The following is a 6,000-nucleotide window of genomic DNA, read 5'->3' as shown; positions in this document are numbered from 1 at the left end:
GAGTGTATGTGTGTGTGTATGTGTGTATGTGTGTGTGTATGTGTGTTTGTATGTGTGTGTGTATGTGTGTGTGTGTATGTGTGTGTGTGTATGTGTGTTTGTATGTGTGTGTGTGTATGTGTGTGTGTGTATGTGTGTGTGTGTATGTGTGTGTGTGTATGTGTGTGTGTATGTGTGTGTGTGTATGTGTGTGTGTGTATGTGTGTGTGTGTATGTGTGTGTGTGTAAACATGGTGGGGAGCGGTAGTGGAGCGGTTAGCGCGCTGCGCTACGAACCTGGCGACCCGGGTTCGATTCCTGCTCACGGTCAACACCGGTGGCGATTATTTGAAACGGTCCTGGGCCTCCCCTAGCTCGACTCAGTCTCAAATGAGGACCTGGTGCGGTGTGTAAACATCGCTACTGGGGAGACAAAGGCGGTCGGGCGTGGTGTTGGCCACCCACCCCCTCGTGTACCTTTCCGGCCTTCATAGGTGCTCGCTAACAGTACTTGCCCCGACAGTCTGTTAAGGCTACACGGGGGATCTTTGTCTTTGTTTTTTTTGTGTAAACATGTACAGAGGCAAAGATCACCCGTATAGCCGTACAAACTGTTGGGCCAAGTGCCGTTCGTAGAGCACCTATTAAGGTTCCCACGGCGCGCCACAAACGGGTGGTGTGACAGGAACCACGCCCGGCCGCCTTAGTCTCCCCAGTGCTCTTGTTTACACATCGCACCAGACAGGCACGTATTCCCTCGAGGCTGCGTAGACCCAGGGGAGGGCCATGGCTCGTTCATTTTTATCGTCACACATATTGGACGTGAGCCACCGCTCCAAGCCGACCTCGGGTCACCAAGTTCACAGCGCAGTGTGCTAACCACTGCGTCACCGCTCCAAGCCGAATTGGGGTCGCCAAGTCCACAGCGCAGTACGCTAACCACTGCGCCACCGCTCCAACCCAACCTCGGGTCACAAAGTTCACAGCGCAGTACGCTAACTACTGCGCCACCGCTCCAACGCAACCTCGGGTCACAAAGTTCACAGCGCAGTGCGCTAACCACTGCGCCACCGCTCCAACCAAACCTCGGGTCGCAAAGTTCACAGCGCAGTGCGTTAACCACTGCGCCACCGCTCCCCCCTGCGCGCACATAGTGGCTGTCGTGTACTGCTCCCCATACAGAGTACTGTATAGATATACACAGACACACAATGGCTGTTCTATGGAAGAGGAAATTCCCCCCCCCCCCCACCATAGGAATGTGGAATTTCCACCACTGGCTCAGCGACACTGACGGACGTGACAGCCGTCCCATGCCGGTCTGAGCGGGAGGGGCTCTTCACGGCTGGTGACCCCCCACTGAGTGGGTGAGTGCGTGAGAGGGTGAATAGGGGAGTGGGTGGGTGGGTGAGTGAGTGGGCGAGTGTGTGAGTGGGCGAGTGAATAGGTGGGTGAGTGATTGGGTAGAAAAGTGATTGTTTGCGGAGGTGAGTGAATAGGTGAGTGAGCGGGTGAGCGGGTGAACGGGTGAGCGAGTGGGCGGGTGAGCGAGTGGGCGGGTGAGCGAGTGGGCGGGTGGGTGAGTGAGTGGGCGAGTGAGTGTGTGGGCGAGTGTGTGAGTGGGCGAGTGAGTGTGTGGGCGAGTGTGTGAGTGGGTGAGTGAATAGGTGGGTGAGTGAGTGGGTAGGTAAGTGCTTGTTTGTGTAGGTGAGTGAATAGGTGAGTGAGCGGGTGAGTGAGTGAGTGGGTGAGTTAGTGGGTGAGTAAATGAGTGAATAAATGAGCGGGTGAGCGAGTGGGTGAGTGAGTGGGTGAGTGGGTGGGTGAGTGAGTGTATTGTTGTGACCTGCAGTGCGGCGCTGCTGCTGGAGATCTTGGAGGTGGTTTGAACACGTCGCGATACGATCTGCTTGTGTCTGTTATGCATTTGTATTACTTTGAAGAAAAGCACCACACTCAGAGATGACCCCCCTCCACCACCCCAACCGCCAAGCTACGAGGGTAGGGGGTGAGAGGGGATAGAAAGCAAGGGTCCAGATAGGTGGGATCCCCTCCCCCTCGATCGACCCTTATCCCGAACCGACCCCCGTGCTTTGACATGCGCCGTTTGAGAGGAACACCGCGTTCCTGCCCTCATGTCTCGGCTACTTTTGTTTAACGTTTGTGTTATTTTATTATTTTTATTCCACATTTTTGTAGCCCCCCCGCCGCCGCCGACCGCCTACCCCCCCCCCCCCCACGAGGTTCACCCGCGCGTACAGTGTCGTGCTAAGGCGAGACTCCTCAGGTGAGGCTCAGGTGAGATTCAGGTGAGGCTCAGGTGAGGCTCAGGTGAGGCTCAGGTGAGACTTGGTCTCAGGTGAGAAAGACTCGGGTTCAGCACGGGTGAAACTGAGAAGATTGAGATTCAGAGAAAACTCAGGTAGGACTCAGACTCAGGTCTCAGGTGAGACTGAGATTCAGATAAGAACTCAGGTAGGACTCAGACTCAGGTAAGTTTCAGGTGAGACTGAGATTCAGATAAGAACTCATGTAAGACTCAGGTGTGGCTATGGTGTAACTAAGGCAGGGAATTGTCTATAAAGGTAATTTTGCATTCCAAAAACTTGAAACAGTATTTTAAAAAAAGATTGACCCGGTGATTACAAACAACAACAATTCGAGAATTGGCGACTTGTCCCACTGTTGGGTGATGGCGATTTGGGGAAATATTTGGCCAAACATCTGACAAGAAGAGGCAAAATTCGCCAAACAACACGCGACTCGAGCACACGGTGGTCACGTGCTCAGCCCACCTCTTTGACACATCGCGACGTCCCTAGGTCAAGGATGAGCCGACCTAGGGGAGGGAGGCCCATTACAAATTCGGTGAACAGGGTCCAGGAACACACGAACAACGGCCGTACCAGGTTCGGTGCACCAAAGACAAAGATCCCCAGTGCCGTGTCCATAGCCTTACTCGTAAATGTTTGTCAACTTTCCCACAGTTGAGATCCACGACAGTCCCAGATGTTGACTACCTCGCCTGGTACACAGGAGGTCGTGGGTTCGAGCCCAACCCTGACGACGCCTGCTGTATATTTGGAGTTGGCGTGTCCGCCGTGGTCGCGTCGATTTATCTCCGGGTCCTCCGGCTTTTCCCTGAATCAACATCACGCGTTCACAGTATTTGGGGCTGCTGTACATTTCCACACGGTCATAAGCCACTTCGTTGATAATAATAATGTGTGACAGCCAGGTCGCTTCCGAAAAAAAAAAATTATATAGCTCTAAAATAAAAAAAAATAGTTCAGTGTAGCTTTTAAAGAAATAGTTTAGTTTAATATTCTTGGTTCTTTCGGTAAAGTCACGTAGAAGGGAAATAATAAAGTAATAAAAATATTAAACAATAAAATTCTCACGACGTTTCGACTGCAACACAAGCAATCATCATCAGGTGTGAAATCCACAGCAGGAAATTTATTTTATTTTATTTTTACAAATGATCTTGCTGTGGATTTCACACCTGATGATGATTGCTTGTGTTGCAGTCGAAACGTCGTGAGAATTTGATTGTTTAATATTTTTATTATTTTATCATTTCCCTTCTACGTGACTTTACCGAAAGAACCAAGAAGATGAATCCCTGCAGTAACGAAAGCTTTAAATCAAAAGTTTAGTTTTAGTTGAGTTCATTCTCACTTCGTGCTGACAGCCAGCGGCCGCTGTGACTGGAAGGACGCGAGTATGGAAGCGTTCGTGGTCAGAACCAACCGCCCGCACCCCGACCGCCTTCGCCTCCCCAGCGTCGATGTTCACAGAGCGCTGCACCGTACTCATTCAAGGTTGCAGGAGTGAGGGTGGGCGGGGTACGAGCTCAGGAGAGGCACAGCAAATATCACCGCCTGCAGCCTGTGGCCTGGTAACGGCATCATCAGCTCAGGGCGGGTGGCTGCGGCCATGGGTCAGGTTGGGGCCCCCGATATTTTGATTTCGTCTCGCACGGTGGCCAAACGTTTTCGCTCTTGTTACATTAAAACAAGGAACTCGGAACCGTGAATGAAAGTTTTTTTTTCATGAATAATAAATTTAAACGCGTTGAAAATAAATTAACTTTTTTGACACTGTTGTTGAAAACGTTCCTCGTGGTGGTTGTTAAGGGGGGCCCAACTCGTAGCTTTGGCCACCAGGGGTGGGTGGGTGATGGGGGGGCGGGTGGGTGGTAGGGGGGCGGGTGGGTGGTTGGGGGGTGGGAGCAAGGCACCCCCCCGCCTGCCCCCCCCCCACCCCCGCGAGTTACACGACTGGCCAGGAGGTAAGAATCCCAGACGCGTCGCAGCAAAAACAAGCGGCGCTAAAAGTCTCGACTCGGTGTGGTCAGCGGCGTGGACTCGTGGCTGCTGCGATGGGGCCTACCGGGGGTGCTGCTCGGCTCTGTTTGGCGGGCACCGGTTAAGTCTGGCGGCGCGGAGCCACCAAACAAACACGGCTGGGAAAGACGTGGTCGCCTTTGTTTAAATTCGATGTTGGTATCAGATAGGAACAGCCACCCCATGCCTCCCCCAGTTCCCAACTCACCCACCACCCGAGATTATGAGCCGAGTCAAAACATAAACTCGAACCTCCTGCTCCACGCGCTCCCTCGAAAAAAAAGCATTAACATCGCGAGCAAACATAAATACGCGCTGGACACTCGTAAAGTCGAATTTAGTAGATGCCACACCAGTCATAAAAGTGTAACGTTGAACCTCTTTCGCACCGTACGTAGCCAACCGTGCTAATAGGAGGTGTGTAACGTTGGGTAAACGTTGGCAAATGATCGCGAAAATCAATATGCATGGGAAGTGTGCAATGGCATTTGGATGTAGTTACTAAATTCGATGTGCAGTGCAGATGTTAAAAGTAAAAAGCTTGCATTCTCAACCTTTGTTGTACTGTAATGGGTTAAATAGAGCTGTTTAAATACCATGTATAACAATTTATCATTGCACGCAGGGCCAATGCTTACTGGGAAGTGCCATGCCACTGACAATCGTGGCCAGAAACATAAATCTACACCTCCAAGAAAAAGAATAAAAGAGAAAATTCTGATTTCTAGACAGCAGTAGTCGCAATTGTGACCCCAGGATCGGTCATGCCACAATGCCCTACACATCACGTGACACCACCTTACCCTGTGCCATTACTAAACTATACACTTTATTTTTAATTAGTTTATGTAGCTCTTTTTCAGAAGTTACCTGGCCACAATCGATAGCTCAACCAAGGTGGCTTATTATCATGTGCAACTTTATCGCAGCCAAATATTCGAAACGCACGTTGATTCTAAACGTGGAAGGAAAACCCGGAGGATCCGGAGAAAAAAATCCACGCGACCACGGGGAGAGAGGCACGCATACTCCAAATATACAGCAGCAGGCATCAGGGTCAGGAATGAAGCCACTACCTCCCGTATACCAGGCGAGGTAGTTAACATCTCCTAGCCACTATTTCGCACAGCAGTAGCAGCAGGAGACAATAAAACAGCCGTACCGTGTACCAGTTTCACCCATGTTAGTAATCACTAGCTACATTGTAGCCATGTTCATTGTAGACACAAGAGATGCCGCGGTGGCTAGGAGATGTTAACTACCTCGCCTGGTATACAGGAGGTCGTGAGTCCGATCCCTACCATGACGCCGGCTGCTGTATATTTGGAGTTTCCGTATCTCTCTCTCCCTGTGGTCGCGTGGATTTTTCTCCGGGTCCCCCGGTTTTCCACCTCCACATTTAGGATCGTGCGTTTCGAGTATTTGGCTGTTATAAATTCCCACGTGATAAGCCACTTCGTTGAGCTATCATTTGCGATAGCCAAGTTGCGTCTGAAACCGAGCTACGTAGCTCAGTGGGGGTCTTAGACCTGGTCAAAAAAAATAAAAAAAATAGTGCATGTCATTGCCTCCTCCTGCCTTGTGCCCTGGATGATTCCCGTGGTTAATGCCTCTCTCCTAATTGCAGGCACATCAGCTGCAATTCAACAATAACAACAACGATTATTGGCGG

Source organism: Lampetra planeri, chromosome 6 (assembly GCF_965212315.1).
Source record: "Lampetra planeri chromosome 6, kcLamPlan1.2.h2, whole genome shotgun sequence".
Taxonomy (NCBI): Eukaryota; Metazoa; Chordata; class Hyperoartia; order Petromyzontiformes; family Petromyzontidae; genus Lampetra; species Lampetra planeri.
The sequence above is the reverse complement of the archived record's forward strand: the minus strand, read 5'-3'. Positions refer to the sequence as shown.